The following is a 17,606-nucleotide window of genomic DNA, read 5'->3' as shown; positions in this document are numbered from 1 at the left end:
TATCCTTGGTGTTGAGTTTTACCACAATGTGCCCACCTGTGGACTTTAAAATTCATCCTGCTGAGCACTTAGTAAGCTTTGGCAATTTGAAAAGGTGTGTTTCTTTTATTTTGAGAAATGTTTCTGTTCTCTGTCTTCTTTGGTTCTGAAACTCTTACTAGCTAGATCAGAACTTTTATAGTTCTAATTCTAAACTTCTCTTACTCATTTTGCATTTTTTTTTTGTCCCTTTGTGGTATCTTTGGGAGAATTTTGGCTTAGTCCAACTTGCTAATTTATTCTAAAGCTAGTATCCATTTTGCTATCCAGTATATACACTGATTTTGCAGTTTCTACAATCACATATTTATTTCCTAAGAATCTCAAGTTATTTTTTCATACAGTCTAGTATTCTTAGATGCAATAGCCTTTCCTATTCATGTGCATGCTCAGTTGCTAAGTCATGTCCTACTCTATGTGACCCCCATGTACTGTAGCCTGCCAAGCTCCATTGTCCATGGAATTTTCTGGGCCAGAACACTGGAGTGGGTTGCCATTTCCTCCTCCAGGGGATCTTGCCCACCCAGGGATCAAACCCACGTCTCCTGCATTGGCAGGCAGATTCTTTACTGCTGAACCACCTGAGAAGCTCTTTGCTGTGCTGTGTTCTGCTTAGTCGCTCAGTTGTGTCTGACTCTTTGCAACCCCATGGACTGTAGCCCGCCAGGCTCCTCTGTCCATGGGAATTCTCCAGGCAAGAATACTGGAGTGGGTTGCCGTGCCTCCAGGGGATCTTCCCAACCCAGGGATCGAACCCAGGTCTCTTGCCTTGAAGGCAGATTCTTTTACTCTCTGAATCACTCAGGAAGCCCAAGAATACTGGAGTGGGTAGCTATTCCCTTCTCCAGAGGATCTTCCTGACCCAGGAATCAAACTGGAGTCTCCTGCATTACAGGCAGATTCTTTATCACCTTGCATTACAGGCAGATTCTTTATCACCTGAGCTACCAGGGAAGCCCAGGAAACCCCATATGAGGGTATTAATTATACAATCAGTTTTCATTACTCACAGTAGTTATGATCTATTAAATTTGCTGTGAATTAGTGAATTAGCAAATACTGAGTTAGTGACTATTGAACCATTGATCCCATGGGAAATACAGCATTAGGTGCTGCCTGTGAGTTTCTGGTCATAACATTTTATTCAACTGTGTAATAGTGAAAGTGAAAGTCGCTCAGTCATGTCCGACTCTTTGCGACCCCATGGACTATAGTCCATGGAATTCTCCAGGTCAGAATACTGGAAAGGGTAGCCTTTCCCTTCTCCAGGGGATCTTCTCAACCCAGGGATTGAACCCAGGTCTCCTGCATTGCAGGTGGATTCTTTACTAGCTGAGCCACAAGGGAAGCCCAGGAATACCAGAGTGGGTAGCCTATCCCTTCTCCAGAGGATCTTCCCCACTCAGGAATCAAACCGGGGTCTCCTGCATTGCAGGCGGTTTCTTTACCAACTGAGCGGATTCTTTACCAACACATGGCCTTTTGTAATGTGTGTTTTCGTTGTAGGCACCTTATTTAATAAACAGTCGGCTTTCTGTGTCGGCAGATGCAGAATTTTAGGATATAGAGGGCTGACTGTTGTAAGTAATTTTATATAAAGGACTTGAGCATAAAAAATGTGAAAACCATGGCACTAAATATGCCCCCAGAAAAGACACCTGTTTACAGTATGAGAACTGAGACAAGAAGGCAGAGTGCTGCCCTGTTTTCACCTTGTTTGAATGTGCGGATCAGACCCGTCAGAAATTTCCCTGCTCCGTGAATGTCCTGATTGACCTTGAAAGTGTGGCGAGTATCGATTTGGGGTTACAAATTAATTTTAGCCAGTAGGTGAATTCACAAGTATGGAAACCACAAATAGTGCAGATCAACTATACTTCTTTCAAAGTCATCTTCTGTTTATTCTATTAAAGTCTATTTCTTTAGATGTTTGAGGTTTCCTTATATTGAGTTTGGTGCCCTGTCTCAGGGGTTGATTTTCTTGAAATATTTGGGAATACTTGTGTGTGCTCATTTTTATATTGGAGATTCTTGGCTTCGCTGTGAATACTCTTACCAGAACCCATCTTCTCTGTTGGGTGAGGGGAGCTGGGGTGTGCTGCCGAGGGGTGGTGTTCATATGCTCCTCTTCTGGAAATGAGGACTTGCTGTTCTTTCTGGCGATGACAGTCTACATCCATCTCCAGTCTGCTGTCCTCATATGATGCCTAGGCCAAGGGGTGGGTAAAGCAGCCACTGCAGCTTGTGGTGGTGGAGTTTTGCAAGGTGGGAGAGCAGGGTGTCCTGGATCGTTCACCAGCTAGTTCCTGAGACACTTTCCTCAGGACTCCCACCTGCCGCCTAGTCTGTCATCTCAGGGCTCTGAGTGTTCCAGAGTTACTCCCACCTTTGCAATTGATGGTTCCTCCATGTGATCTGGGTTGTGGTTTTCCCATCAAGTATGATTCTGTCATTCTTCCTTACTTCTGGATATCCTCAAAATTTCCGTCCGTCAATTCCACCCATTCTTGTTTTCCAGCACTGTTGTGAATTTATTCCTTTTAAAGACAGATTTTCTGATATTTTTAGGAAATGAAGGTGGGAGTAGATAGGCATAAAGTCTTAGTCTGTCATTTTGATCTAATTCCATACTATTCTAATTAGCAAAATAATACAGTTCTTTAAAAAAAAAAACAACTTTGTATTTTTCAAATGTTCCAGACAAAAATGTCTCGATTCCAGATTTTAAGGCAGGATTTACATGGAATTCTTTCTTGATGACTTATATAGGCATCTTTGGGCTTCCCGGATGGCTCAGATGGTAAAGAATTCGCCTGCAGTGTGGGAGACCTGAGTCCGATCCCTGGGTTGGAAAGATTCCCCTGGAGGAGGGTATAGCAACTCACTCCAGTATTCTTGCCTGGAGAACCCCCAAGGACAGAGGAGCCTGGCTGCGGTCCATGAGGTCGCAAAGAGTTGGACATGACTGAGCAACCTAAGCACAGCACAGCAGAAGCATATATGAGAACACATTAGTAGATTCCAGTTTATTATTGTTAATGGTTGTATTTATTATTGTGTGGATTATTTTTATTGTCATAATTATTCAAATATACTTTATTCATCATATTTTCATATGAGTACCTTCTGTGCTGTAACATTTGTATCAAAGCAGTGATGCCAGGCACTTTATGGTTCATTATCTCATTTACTTCTCACAGAGATCCTATAATGCAGTGGTGGGTCACTTTCATTTGGAGGAGAAGGAAGCGGGTTCAGTGACTTTAACTTTCCAGTGGGTCCCAAGAGAGTAGAGATACTGGACCTGACCTACCTGCTCTCTGGTTCCAAGTTCATCCGGATATCACACTCTTAGGGAAGACTGGTGCTGCTTCCACGATGCTGATCATCAGCTCTCTGCGCATGTGCTTGTGTGCATGAAAATGAGGATGATGGGAAAGTTATGAGAAATGGGATCTACGTTAGAGGAACCGTGTGGTAAACATTTAGGCATATGCTACAGCCTCCTGTTACCGGATTCTTCTCCATGTTAGAAGGAATAACTATTTAAAAACTTCATCTTTCTAAAAACAAATTAATGATCAATTTAGTGTCATTATCAACCATTAAAAAAAAATTCCATCCTAATTTAAGGCATAGCAATCAAACATTTATTTAAGAAAAATAATTCTACCCTCCCCAGGGTTTTTCATTTGAATAAACAGATAGTAAATCAAGAAATACTGCACACAGCAGGCATCTAGCTCCGAACAGCTCAAAAATTCTTCCATCATCTATATTGCAGAAACATAAAGGAGTTACTTAAGGACTGAAGTCAGAAAAATACTGCTGCTTTTATCTGTAGAGATGGTGAGTACTTTAAATAAAAGCAACAAGATCCCAGTTTCTAACCTCCATCTTGAGCTGTTTAAAATCAGAATGAACTCGAATTTAAGAGAAATTTCCTGAGAACATGGCCTGAATATGGCCTCATGTTACAGCTCCTACTGTCTCCACCCTCTAGTTTCTTATGGATCTGATTGGAAGAGTAGAGTTAGGTCTCCACACGTGCTTTGAAGATGCAATTTCCTGTCTGTGGGCCACTGAAGCATTTTAGATACTAGTTCAATTATCCATGAAATAAAATTTAAATATGTCTATGGAAATTAGGCCTTGGTTATCAAGCAAGCCTCAAAAATATTCTGTAACTTTCTTATCTCTTCAACTTTTTTTTCTTGGTGGAGTTAGACGAGAAGATGATTTGTTGAAATTCAAAGGTTCTTATCCCTGCCATGGGCTACCCACTGCAATATTCTGGCCTGGAGAATTCCATGGACTTGTATAGTCCATGGGGTCACAAAGAGTCGGACACGACTGAGCGAATTTCACTTCACTTCACTTTATCTCTGCCAAATACTAACTTCTAATCTGTTAGTCTAAGTCATCTGAGAAGCATTATGGAGAAAAAAATCTCACTGACATTAAGTTGGATGTCTGTTTTATAGGAGCAGAAGAAAATGTCAGCTCTCGTGATTTTGGTTAATACCACACGAGAAGAGGTTTACATTAATAACTGAGTCTCACTCTTCTAAATCTGAGCTTGTTCTGACAGAAGCTGTAGTTTCTCCTGGTAAACTTTTGAGTGTTGCTTCCAGTCAGGACTCCCCTGCTGCCGGCCTCCTCATCCATCCTGCATGGAGACCCCCACCCTTGGCTGCCCTGGCGTTCATCCAACTGGAGGAGCAGCGTCCTGGCAGGTCATGAAGGCTTCTGATAAGCTCCAGCCTGTTCCTGCAGCTTGGCCAACTAGTGAGGAGTGGAATGCACAATGAATCTATCCCTCAGTAATGGTCAACTGAGAAGGTCCCAGAACACTGGTTCTTGGGCCCACACTGTGGCAGACTTGAGTATGATGGCTTTGCCATGTCGCGCAGAGTTCTTTTCCTACCTGAGATTTATCCACATCACCAGGTGGCTTTGTTTACCTGGATTTCAATACCAACTTATGAATACTGCGCTCACACTTCCCTTTCTTCTCCACCCTCAGGCCCTTGACCTACTATGTTAGACAGCTTTTGCCCTTAAAATGGATTTTCTTCTGCAGGCAAGTCTCCACTGTCCTTTCTACACCCTGGTGTCCTCCCTTCTCCTTCCAGAGTTCTGCCAGATGTGGCTGTACCTGCCTGAACATGACATGGAGACATGTATCAAGTGTGTTCCCGCCTCCCCCAGGAAGACTTTTTAGCCCTAATGTCAACCAGTGGGTGCAAATAGGTACCTTAAAGAGCAAGGAGCTTCCCTGGTGGCTCAGGTGGTAAAGAATCTGCCTGCCATGCAGGAGACCTAGGTTCGATCCCTGGGTGGGGAAGATGCCCTGCAGAATGGAACGGCAACCCACTCCATTAGTCTTGCCTGGAGAATACCATGGACAGAAGAGCCCGCTGGGCTACAGTCCATGGGGTCGCAAAGAGTCAGACACGACTGAGTGACTAACACCTTAGCTCTACTTCTCAGATCTGAGTCTCATGTCAGCCTAGCCAAGTGCTGTGTATAATTTTTCCATTTGTTTCTTTTCCTCAGGAGCTCTTTCTCTGGTATTTTTATGGTTAAACAGCAAGTTATAGTACACCGAGTTTACGTAGGTGTTCTGGATCTGAATCTCCATAATGCCCAACTCATCTGTGAAATTTTCTGACACTCATTGAACGTTACTCAAAGATTAGAACACAGAGGACCTTCATCTCGATAAATTTCCTGCAACGTGCCAGTTAGAATGGACCTAAGGTGTATAAACCCAAGGGCAGGCACAGTGGTAAAGAATCCTCCAACATTGCAGGAGATGCAAGAGACCCAGGTTCATTTCCTGGGTCAGGAAGATTCCCTGGAGAAGGAAATGGCTACCTATTCCAGTATTCTTGCCTGGAAAATCCCATGGACAGAGGACCCTGGTTGGTTACAGTCCATGGGGTTGCAAAGAGTTGGACACGACTGAGTACACACACATACACGAAGTGTATAAACCTGGAAAAATACCATACTGTGATGTTTATGGAAGAGGAAAAGAAGTAGGGAGGAGGTGATTTTTAAAGTGACTGAATGTTTATGCGTATGCTCACATTATTTTCCTTTTCTACTTTTAAGTTAGGAGAATTCTCTCTTTCAATGAGCTCACAGAGGCAAGCCCAAGCATGCTCAGTGGGTACAGGTCATCATGTCAGTGTTGCCTTGGTGGGGCAAAGGGACAGAGGGACCTGACACGGTTCCCGAAGCTCAGGATGCAGCCCAGCACCAAAGTGTGAATGAGTGAAGAGGAATGAGCATGTACCTTCAGGCCAGACCAGACCAGGAGCACATGGTGCGGGCTCCTTTAGGTCGGCCTTTTCCCTGTATCTGCTGATTGAAGAGCCCTACTGGGAAACGGCCACGGCAGTTTAACCAAGTGAGCAATGGCATGGAGGATGTATGCAAGGAAATCATTTTTCATTTCAAAACGAGTGTAGTCGGAGGAGAGAAATACATAAGGGTCAAGAGCTCTTTCTTAGGCTCATTGCTTTTGATCTCGCATACATCCATTTGCTGAATACCCAGAGGGACAAAAAAGGAGTTAGCCTCTGTCACCCATCAGAACGCACTAGGCAGTTGCTGATGAAGTGTTGGTTGAGGATGGAGTTTTATCTCTGAGGCTCACTGGGGATCTTTCATCTATACTAAGACACTATTTATTGCCTTTGTGGTTTTTTTAGATTATGTTTCCGCCCTTGAAACTTTTCCTAGAAATACAATAATGGCAGTTTGCATTTGTACCCATATGGTGCTCACTGAGCTGAAATTCAAATTTGATTGCTGGTCACAGTTTGTCTCCTTCAGTCTTTTTAAGGCTTGGTGGTCACATGTTGGCTATGCTGTTCCTGTTTGGTTTGAAGAATCTAGACGTATCTTTCTGATTTATAAATTCCATATTAAAGGAAGTGTTTTCTAAAGCAAAAGCTCTAGTACCTCTTGAGGGAAAATCCGTATTTAGAATAAATTATTTTTAGGCTTTTATGCTGCAGATGAGAAAACGTATTAGAAAGATGTTTTGCTGTTTTAAAACATGTAGGAGCAAATCAGTCTCACCACATTGTTTAAATTCAGGGTAAAGCTATAGCTGTTTTCATCCCTCTTCTATTTCTATAATCAAGGTAAGAAGGTTTATAGAATAGAAGTAATGTCCTTGATGAAACCCTAAAGTCTAAACCAGTCAACAACAGTAGCAAAAGCAGCAACATCTACTACGATAATGACCCTTCAAATAAACCGGAAATCATAGGAGGTCAAGGGCGGTTCATCTGGTTGTGAAATGAATCTTTGTCTTTAAACCAATGACTTTTATTTCTTTCTTTCAGTATTGTTTGCCTTTATTGAGTCGATTTCCAATAATGCAATTACCATTTTTTTTAACTTTTATGTTGTGTGTATTTTTTTTTCAGTAGACAGCATTGTACATCTTAAAAAAATTTTTTTTTAACACCAAAACCATTTTGTATTGGGGTGTAGCCGATTAACAATGTTGTGATAGTTTCAGGTAAACAGCAAAGGGACTCAGCCATACATACACGTGTATCCATTCTCCCCTGAACCCCCTCTCATCCAGGCTGGCACATAACACTGAGCAGAGTTCCATGTGCTACACAATAGATTTTTGTTGGTTATCCATTTGAAATATTGCAATGTGTACATGACCTTCCCAAAGTCCCTAACTCTCCTTCCCCTGCGGCAACCATAAGTTCATTTTCTAAGTCTGTGTGTCTCTGTTTTGTAAATAAGTTCATTTGTGTCATTTCTTTTTAGATTCTACATATGAGGGACGTCATATGATATTTCTCCTTCTCTGAGTGACTGACTTCAATCAGTATGACACTTTCTAGGTCCATCCATGTTGCTGCAGATGGCAATATTTCATTCTTTTTAATGGCTGAGTAATATTCCACTGTATTAATATATATATATGTATATATATATATACCACATCTTCTTTATCCATGTCTTGGCTATTGTAAACAGTGCTGCAATGAACACTGGGGTGCATGTATACTTTTGGGCCATGTTTTTCCCTGGATATATGCCCAGGAGTGGGATTGCAGGGTCATATGGTAGCTCTGTTTCTAGCTTTTTAAGAACCTCCATACTGTTTTCCACAGCACCAATTTACAGTCCCACCAACAGTGCAGGAGGGTTCCCTTCTCTCCACACCCTTTCTAGTATTTGTTGTTTTTGGACTTTTTTGATGATAGCTGTTGTGACTGGTGTGAGGTGATACCTCATTGTAGTTTTGATTTGTATTTCTCTAATAACTAGTGATGTTGAACATCTTTTCATGTGCCTATTGGCCATCTGTATATCCTGTTTGGAGAAATGTCTATTCAAGTCTTCTGCCCAGTTTTTGAGTTGGTTGTTTGTTTTTATGCTATTAAGCATTGTAAGCTCTTTGTAAATTTTTCGAAACTAATCCCTTATCCATCACATCATTTGCAAATATTTTCTCCCAATCTGTGGGCTGTCTTTTCATTTTGTTTATTGTTTCTTTTGCTGTGCAAAAGCTTTTGAGTTTAAGTAGGACACGACTGAGCGACTTAACTTTCATTTTTCACTTTCATGCATTGAAGAAGGAAATGGCAACCCACTCCAGTGTTCTTGCCTGGAGAATCCCAGGGATGGCAGAGCCTGGTGGGCTGCCGTCTATGGGGTCGCACAGAGTTGGACACGACTGAAGTGACGTAGCAGCAGCAGCAGCAGCAGGTCCCATTTGTTTATGTTTGCTTTTATTTCCATTATTCTGGGAGATGGATCAGAAAAGATTTGCTGTGATTTATGTCAGAGAGTGTTCTGCCTATGTTTTCCTCTAGGAATTTTATAGTGTCTGGTCTCACATTTAAATCTTTAACCTGTTTTGAGCTTATTTTTGTATTGGAGTTAAGGAATGATCTAATTTCATTTTTTTTACATGTGCCTGTTCAGTTTTCCCAGCACCATTTGTTGAAGAGACTGTTTTTCCAACATTGTATAGTCTTGCCTTCTCTGACATAGATTAATTGTCCATAGCTGCATGGGTTTATTTCTGGGTTTTCTATCCTGTCCTGTTGATCTATATTTCTATTTTTGTGCCAACACCTACTGTTTTGATGATTGTAGCTTTGTAGTATAGGCTGAAAGCAGGAAGCCCATATCCTCTAGCTTCTCTTTTCTTTTTCAAGATTGCTTTGGCTTTCAGAGTCTTTTGTGTCTCCATACAGATTTTGAGATTTTTTTGTTCTAGTTCTGTGAAAAATACCATTGGTAATTTGGTTGGGATTGCATTGAATCTGTAGATTGCCTTGGGTAGTATAGTCATTTTGACAATATAGATTCTTCCAACCCACGAACATGGTATATCTTTCCATCTGTTTGTGTCTTCTTTGACTTCTTTCATCAGCATATTACAGCTTTTGGAGTACAGGTCTTTTGTCTTTTGTCTCCTTAGGTAGGTTTATTCCTAGGTATCTTTTTTTTTTTTTTTTTTGATGCAGTGGTAAATGGAATTGCTTCTTGAGTTTCTCTTTCTGATCTTTCGTTGTTAGTATATAGAAATGCAACAGATTTCTGTGTATTAATTTAACCTGCAACTCTACCAAATTCACTGATGAGTTCTAGTAATTTTCTGGTAGCATGTTTAGGATCTTCTAGGTATAGTATCATGTCACTGCAACAGATTAGCTTTTGATTCAGAAACAAATTCCTTCCATGGAATGAATTGTTCAGGTACCACTGAAGATTTAAACAACCTATATTTAAACAATCATATATATACTTAACCCTATTTCTTGTTTACCTGAGGCTTTTCTGAATGAAAACAGACTTCTTTTTTCAACTGGAATCCCCATCCATATCTAGAAAATACTCATAAAATTAACATTCCTCAGTCGTTATTGGTAATCCTCTAGGAGTCAGCTAAGCAGATTTTCTTCTTCATCATCTTATTATTTGCAAAATAGTTACCTTGTATTTGAATTCCTACTGTGTGCCAAGCATACCTCTTTCTCAGGATCATAAGCATCAAGGAGAAGAATAAAGTAACAGAAAGGCCAGTGCAGGCCTATTTAATACAAATTATCATTTAGTCCTCTCTACAACACTTTGAAGTATCATCTTTTTACAGACATTGACACTTGCCATCGGAACCTGGTCACTTATTTACAATTACACAGCTAGAGAGTGTGTGGTAAGGATTTGAACTCAAGTTTCACTTACAACCAAGCCCTTTTACTCCTTATGGAACTTGGATCTAATTGTGTTGTTACTATGAATTATGTGAATATTATAAACTTAAATATAGTAAATATTCAGGGGAAAAAAAACAGGTTTTTTTGTGTATGTGTAGTCAAAAGATCAGAGCCAGTTTGATACAGAATCTTTTGACTCTGAGGATGTTCATAACTTCATGTTTGTGAATTTCAATCTTTAATAACTAACACCAGTTAATTTTAGTCTTTTCTAGAAGCAACCTCTATTCTACTCAGAACAGCTCATTTCATTTTTCAGCTTATTTTTATTTTACTGAAATTAATTTCATTGGCTCACTTATATTTGGTGTAATTTTTAAAACAATGATTTAATAATATATTATTCAGCTTTTTTCTTTTTTCTGTATTAAGATGATAATGATTATAGCTTCTATCATTGAAGTATAAGCCCAAGTTTCTTGGTAAAATGCTGTCATGAATGAGGTTTTAATAGGAAGATTTAATTCCTCTGTCAATGGTTAAATGGTTAGCCATTTCACGCTGGTTATTTCTACTAAATCTGATTTTTCAAGATCATTGTCACTAGCAAGATGACATGTGTGACTGAAGCTATGGTAAATTTTATTTTAAGCCACTTATTCTTACCAGTAATGTATTCATTTAGAAATGAATAGAAACCTGATAGTTTTTATTTCTTTCTTAGTTAATCCATGATTGAAATTTGATTTTATGATTAAAGTTTGTCTCATCACAAATTGTCCTTTGTCAAAATGCGCTGCCAGTCTCAAATTCTTTTAATTTTAGCACAATCAATAGTCAAGTGCCTCTGAGACAACTTTTCCTATCAAATGCACCAATCTTGTTATTGATCCATTTTTGGATTGAGTCCTGTAGATCCTGTTAATGGATTTCTAAAATACAGGGTACTTTATTTCACATTCCATTTGAAGGTGCATTGTGTATCTCTAACCAAATTATTTAGTAGATCTTAATAGCTGATTTATATTTCATGTTGGGACCAGATTTGTGGAGGTAGCCCAAACCATATTTTTCTGAACCAATTTAAAAGTGGTTGTAGTTTTCTAATATATTAATTTGCTATTGTCTGCAATGAATTGGAGCTTACAAATTGGAATTTAGGTAAGTGACACAGCTATCTCCTCTACCTGAACTAGATATATAATATTATCAGATGCACTGGTAGCATTCTGTACTCTCTCACTGGATTGTAAAAATATCTGAAAAAAATGTAATGTCATGGACAATTGAACAGATGAATTAATACCACTTCTTCACACTTGATCTTAGCCAAAAGGCCAAGAAGGGATTAATAATACCACTTCTTAAGCTGGTAAAGAATCTGCCTGAAATGCAGGAGATCTGGGTTCAATCCCTGGGTTAGGAAGATCCCCTGGAGAAGGGAATGGCCACCCACTCCAGTATTCTTGCCTGGAGAATTCCGTGGACAGAGGAGCCTGGCAGGCTACAGTTCATAGGGTTGCGAAGAGTTGAACAGAACTGAGTGACTAATACTTTCACTTTCTTTTATTCAAGTCTATGGACATTGATGTCAATGTGAAATTTTGTGTAATCGCCTTTATGGGTTTAAGCATACATTGGTGGTAGATCAGAGATCATTGAAATCATCTTGTAATGGAAATTGCCTAAATCCTAATGAAAAGAGTTGGCTCTATTTTGAATGTTCTGCCAAGGAAAAACCTTTTCATTTGATTGTGGCAGTGAACACAACGACTACTAACCAGCATCAAACCAAATGAAAGCTCTCCATATTTGCAGGTCTAAAAATGTTGTTAAGCCTCAGTTGTGTCAGTCAGAGCAATGCTGGTACTGGAAGAAGTTCCTTTAGATTTACATCACTTCTTGTCATCACATCTTGCTCTGGTTGTTCCCCTTTTTGCTTCCTTTTCTTGTGGTCTGATACACATAAATCTGAAATAAAGATGGTATTTCCAACTTTATAAGCATTGGTCATGGAAGCACAGACTCTGGCAACAATACCTCCATGAGAATGTTCCTTCACCATCCATAGATGATGTCTCTTCATGGAGATGTGAAGTCTAGCTTTGCAGGTATGAGAAATACACTAAAAATGGATGATTTCATTGCTGTTTATTTTTGAAGATAAGTAGCCATCACAACACAATTTTCAGCAATTATATTTGATAGTCTTGTTGTTCTATATTTGTGCTTGCTATTCAGACACAAAACATGAGCAATTATGATGAATTTTTTCTATAATTGAACTTTGACCAGTTTTCCTATTGGTTATCACTTTGCTTCCTGTCTACTGTCTGTATATATTATTGGCCATTTAAAGACCATTAAAAAGGAAATTATAAAGGATCTGGGTGAGAGAAGGGACAAATCATCTCTGAGGACAAAGTTATGAGAGTAAATATCCTACTTCATTGTCAAATGTAGCATAAATTCTGTTGTTGGGCTCAGAAATTCAGAGCTATGCTATAATTGGAAAATGCTATGAATAGCTGGAAAGTTCAAAATGTAATGAACAAAAAAAACACAGTAAAATTTAACATCCTCACAAACTGGTTGTTATTTTTGTTTTATTTTCTTTAAAAAGTTTTCAACTTTTGAGATCCACCTCTTCTAGCACCGAGACACACACACACGGTGAGAATATATTCTAAACGTAAGCACATGATAAGTATTTGTTGATTTGTTTCAACTTATTTTACTGCCATTTTATGGATGCATCTGTTCTGGAGAGAGAATGCCTGCATACAAACAAGGCAAATTTAACTAAACTTTACAGGATTCCAGCTTTAAGGAGTAATTTGTAAGTGGTTTTTGAGATGTGATTCTTATTTCTGTTTGAAGCTGTTCCTACTCTTAATCTCAATTACACTGTCTAATCTGAGTGTTTTTACAGTACTTCTAAATGGTCTGGATTCTTGCATAAATGTAGCTGAAACTGTCTTTGATGAGGTACAGCAGATTTGCAGCAGGTTGGAAGGGAATGCAGAGAAATCTCTCTTGGCAGAGAGTGTGGGCAAGCTGCCAGGGCTCCGGGGGCCAGCGCGGTTCCCATCCACGGGTCATCTGGCACTTGCCCAGTCTCAGTCAGGGTATGTTACTGCCTCTCCTTAAGGCACGTATAGATGGGGTTGGCCCTGTTTGGAAAGATCTGCTACAATAGAGGGTGTATTTCTCCTTGTTTTAATTTTTTTTTTCACATACAATCACAAATCTACTACTGTTTATTTAGTACTTGCTACATACATTATGTGAGTTATCCTCATAAAATCCCACAAGGTAGGCAGTATTTATTGCCCCGTTTTACATTTGAGACTGTTTTTAGGGAGAGTAACTCATACGATATATGTTTATATATAGATAATATATTCTTCACAGCTTTTCTGAAAAATAAAAGCTAATTGCTCATGATCACTTTAGAGAGTGTTGCAAGCATTTTTGATGATCACTTCTTAACAGTTAGAAGCAGTATCCTTTTCCCCTGTTCTCTAGTTTTTTAAACCTGCGAGTAAAGACTTGCTTCCAGCGCTGCAGGTTTAAGGAGACTCTCCCGTCTTGTCATCATCCATGCCGTGCTTATTCAAGTTGCTGTGTCTTTGCAGTGGGATTGTAATGGGAAACATTTCTCTTCTGGATAGTAACAAGCATTTCTTTTCATAATGTAGAGGTGTTTTTAATTTTGGAAATCATTATGAATTGCTCAATATAATGGTCCCTCAGAAATGAACTTTTAGAGATGGCTCTCAGAAGAGCTGAAACATCACAAGGAGAGAGACCACAGTCCTGAGAGAAAATGATAGTTGTTAAAATGTGGTTCAGATATAAAGGAGTATTACTCAGTCATAAAAAGGAATGGAATTGGGTCATTTGTTGTGATGTGGCTGAACCTAGTATCTGTTGTACAGAGTGATGTGAGTCAGAAAGAGAAGATCAAGTGTCCTGTATTAATGCATATATATGGAGTCTAGAAAAATGGTATTGATTAATGTGATTGCAGGGTGGGAACAGAGACACAGATGTGGTGAATGGACTTGTGGATACAGGGAAGGCAAGAGGAGAGTGGGACGAACTGAGAGAGTAGCACTGATATATATACACTGTCACGCGTAAAATGGATGGCTAGTGGGAAGCTGCTACATAACATGGGGAGCTCAGCTTGGTGCTCTGAGATGACCTAGAGGGGCGAGATGGGGGAGGCGTGGGAGGGCGGCTCAAGAGAGAGGGGATATATGTACACAAGCAGAGATTCACGTTGTCATCCTGCAGAAACTAACATCACACTGGAAAGCAGTTATTCTCCAGTATAAAAAAATGATGAGCACTTTCCATGAGTTACAAAAACTTGAAAGAAATTGCGGTTAGCAATTCTTCAGTTTAGAACTGAAGAATCCGAACTCTGCCTCTTTCATTGTGCTCCATTATTCTGACTTTGGTTCAAGAATAAAGGAAAATGAACCGGATGGTTTTCCTGGTAACACCCATTTCCCTCCATTCTCCTCACACCTAGCTTCCAAGTCCTGACTCATTTTGAGACTTTTTGGGAAAGATTTGAGATTTGAATAAGAGAAGAGGAGAGTATAAATGGGTTTGCACTTAGTCCAGAAATGTAGATTTTACAATTAGTCTCTTAATAACAATGACATAACTACAAGTCAAATGATGCTGTGAAAGCAGTCTACAAAGTGCCATTCAGATAACTCGCAACCACTGTAAGATGACAGATACTGTGTTCTCAGATGGCTGATACTGTGTTTCTCAATTGAAATCTGAGTCAGCAGAGGTTTTGAGAGATTGATGCCTCTTCTTAGAAGGTGCTGAAGGGGTGGAGCTTGGATGAGAACTCAGGTCACGTGACATTTGGGGCAGTCTTCTTCAGATGACTATGACTATCCCATTTTAAACTGAATTTTCTGTGGCAAGTATGAAAGATCATATAATATATCCCCCTTTAAGGTGCATATGAGCTTCCCAGGTGACACTAGTGGTAAAGAACCCACCTGCCAGTGCAGGAGACATAAGAGATGCTGGTTTGATCCCTGGGTTGGGAAGATCTCCTGGAGAAGGGCATGGCAACCCACCCCAGTGTTCTTGCCTGGAGAATCCCATGGACAGAGGAACCTGGTGGGCTGCAGTCCATAGGGTTGCAAAGACTCGGACATGACTGAAGTGACTTAGCACGCATGCACAAGGTATATATAAAATGGTCTTTGTTAACTTTTGTGTAAATTCTTCTAAATTATTTGACCTAGAGGAAAACCATTAGTGGCTAAATGGAAATGTGCTTTGTGACATTACCAGAGAAGTAGGGACAAGTATCCTTAAAAATTATTGACCTTTTTTGGACACTAAGATTATTTAGATTACCTGATACCAAATTTCAACTGTGGAAGACTTCTTAAGCAGTGATAGAATAGTATCATTTGTTTTTATTGTCAAAATCCAGGTCTGGAATGCAGGGAAGCTGTTTAATGACCTGGTTCATTCATCCATTTAACAGGTGTTTATTTGAGTGCCTACTCTGTGCCAAGCACATTTTTAGGTTTTGGGGGAACAGGCAGTGAACAAAGTAGACAGAAAGCTCTGCTATCATGGAGTTTACATCCCTCTGGAGACAGGCATACAAAAATAAGATACATATGTAAAGTATATGATATGTGGGATAAAGTTAATGGCTATAAAGTAAAACCTAAAGTGCAGGGCTGATGTGAAGTATGGCAATGATGATGAAACTTAAATAAGGTGGTCAGGGAAAGCCTGACTGAGAAGCTGACTTTTGAGTAAAGACCTGAAGGATACGAGGGAACAAGCTCTTGTTTGTTTAGGGAAGAGCTTCCCAGACAGAGGGAATAATCAGTGCAAATGCTAACGCTTTACGTGCCTGTGATGTTCAAGAAATAGCAGGAGACCAAGGAGACTGGAGAGGATTGGGAGGAAAGTGGGGAAAGACGTTCTAGAGATGAAAACAGAACTGATCCTTGGAGAAGGGTGCTGCAGACCACTGTAAAGACTTTGGCTTTTCTCTGAGTGAAATGAGAGATTTTTAGCAAAGGTAAGATGGGTTCTGATCTGTAAGAGCTGTCTTGTGAAAGATCATTCTGGCTGCTGCATTGAGAAGAGACAGTCCTAGGTGGGCAAGAATAGAATCAGAGAGATCATTTAGGAGGTGACGGCAGTAATCCAGGTGCTAGTTGATGGCAGCTGTGTAGATGACAAGAGGTGGTGAAATTCTGGTTATATTTTGAAGGGAGAGCCATCAGCATTTCTGGGCTGATTGGGTGTGAGGTGTGGAAGGAGGAAAGGAGGTAAAGATGACATTAGGTCTTTTGGCCTGAGAAACTGGAAAGACAGAATTGCAGTCACCTGTGATAGGGAGGAGGTAGTGAGCAGGGGTGAGGGAAAGACCGGCGGTTTAGTATTGCATTTGGAAGGTGTATTAAGTGTTCATCTTGGTTTTTGATGAGGCCTTTGAGTCTAGGAGTCTGGAGCAGGGGAAAAGACTGGCTGGGCATACATGTTTGGGAGTGATCACATAGTTGATACTTAAAATCACGGTACTGGGTGAAATCTCCAAGGAAATGATATAGGTAAAGGAGAGAAGAGGACTGTGGACAGAACCCAGGGTCACTCCTACATTGTGAGCTAAGAGGAAAGAGGAACCAGCAAAGGAGACTAAGAAGCAGTTCCCCATGAGGTATGAGTAAACATTTTTTATATTAGTAGATTAATTTGTTTCAGTGTTTCTTCTAGTTATGAAGCAAAGGAAGGAAAGGAATCTGGAAAAGTGGCCAGTGGTGTGGGGGAAAACCAGGAAGATGTTCATAGATGACCCGACTTTGTGTGTGCGTGCTGAGTCGAGTCCAGCCCTTTGAGGCCCCATGGACTGTAGCCTGCCAGGTCTCTCTGTTCATTATTTCCCAGGCGAGAATACTGGAGTGGGTTGCCATTTTCTACTCGAGGGGATCTTCCCAACCCAGGGATCGAACATGCATCCATTGCATCTCCTGCTTTAAAGGCAAATTCTTTACCACTGAACTACCAAGAAGCCAGGGCTTAACTAAGACAAATCCTAACTGGATAAAGTGGCAGAACTAAGTCTGTATGGTGGTCGGGGATGAAGAAGCAATTACATTTATTCCCCAGTCCACAGCCTTGGGTCTTTTATTCTGATGTTTGAGGATAAGAACATCTTTGTTTCTGGTGGTGATGTCTAGACTTGTCTTCATGGCCTTCATTTATTTATTTAACACACATTTTTCAGAACCTATAGGCTTCCCTGATAGCCCAGTTGGTAAAGAATCCACCTGCAATGCAGGA

At 40.1% G+C, this 17,606-nt stretch overlaps 1 protein-coding gene and 1 non-coding gene across 2 annotated transcripts in view; both read left to right on the top strand.

Annotated features, from left to right (window-relative positions):
• The window catches only part of SLC35F1 (solute carrier family 35 member F1), a 416,463-nt gene that overhangs the window by 32,352 nt on the left and 366,505 nt on the right, over nucleotides 1–17,606 (top strand). The gene's annotated exons all lie outside the window — the stretch shown is intronic.
• Nucleotides 5,315–5,386, top strand: TRNAG-GCC. Its single transcript has one exon. It is a non-coding gene; the product is annotated as a tRNA-Gly (tRNA).

The sequence above is a fragment of the Cervus canadensis genome, chromosome 20 (assembly GCF_019320065.1).
Source record: "Cervus canadensis isolate Bull #8, Minnesota chromosome 20, ASM1932006v1, whole genome shotgun sequence".
Taxonomy (NCBI): Eukaryota; Metazoa; Chordata; class Mammalia; order Artiodactyla; family Cervidae; genus Cervus; species Cervus canadensis.
This window is presented reverse-complemented; position numbering and strand designations above follow the sequence as displayed.